Source organism: Oryzias melastigma, linkage group LG20 (assembly GCF_002922805.2).
Source record: "Oryzias melastigma strain HK-1 linkage group LG20, ASM292280v2, whole genome shotgun sequence".
NCBI classification, from domain to species: Eukaryota; Metazoa; Chordata; class Actinopteri; order Beloniformes; family Adrianichthyidae; genus Oryzias; species Oryzias melastigma.
Window position 1 is genome coordinate 17,178,325 of NC_050531.1, and position 1,137 is coordinate 17,179,461.

Sequence of the window (1,137 nt, forward strand, 5' to 3'; positions counted from 1 at the left end):
CTGTTGCACCGGGGGAGCATGGATAAAAAGTAGATAACCTCCAACAGATTTAACCGAAAACTACCATGAAGTATTGAAAAACTGGGGGTGTAACAATTCATCAATGCATTCATATTCCTACGGTCCAAGCAGGTTGATCTGTCTGATACAAGTCATTAATCAAATCGACCTATAACATTATAAAAACGGTTCAACATGAAATATATCGGTTTTAATGGGTATTGGAAAATATCATCAGTAGCTTTTTAATGCGAAAATGACCATTACAGTGGACAAAACACGTGATGACCGCAAAAAAATGAAAAAATGTCCTAAATTGATTTTAGGTCAGTGAGTCAGATCAAACTGGATCAAAATGAATCAATATTGACTATGGATCGTATCGTGAACCACAGATCACGATAAGAATCAAATCGTTACAATGAATTGCAACACCTAATGAAAAAATATAAATTAAATTTCAATTCATGGTAAGAATTGAGTTGTTACGGTAAATCGCAACACCTCCCTATAAAAATATTAATGAAGTTTCAATTCATGATAAGTCTAGAATCGATACCATGAATCATTTCAACCCCATAAAATAATATCAATGAAAAGTTTCAATTCATGATGAGAATCGAATCATTACGTTGAATCGTTACACCCCTATGAAAAAAATATCGATTAGGTTTCGATTCATGATAAGAATCGAATCGTTACGATAAATCGCAACACCTCCCTGTAAAAATATCAATGAGGTTTCAATTCATGGTAAGACTAGAATTGATATGATGAATCATTTCAACTCCGAAAAATAATAATGAAAAGTTTCAATTCATGATAAGAATCGAATTGTTTCGATGAATCGGTACACCCCATGAAATAATATCAATGAAAAGTTTCAATTTACAACCAACAAAAGAAAGACAAACTAATAAGACATAAGAAGCGCCAAAGTCAGATAAGAATTTCTTATTATTCCAATAAAAAATACATTCATACAGAAATATAACAATTTTGCAAAACAATTTCAAATAAAAATTTCATAAAGCATAAACATAACAATTTTTACAAAAGTTCTTTTTTTTCATCTCCTTTTCTTTTATACAAAGATTCAGAACAAAGAGCTGTGTGGGACTTAACAACTGGGATGAC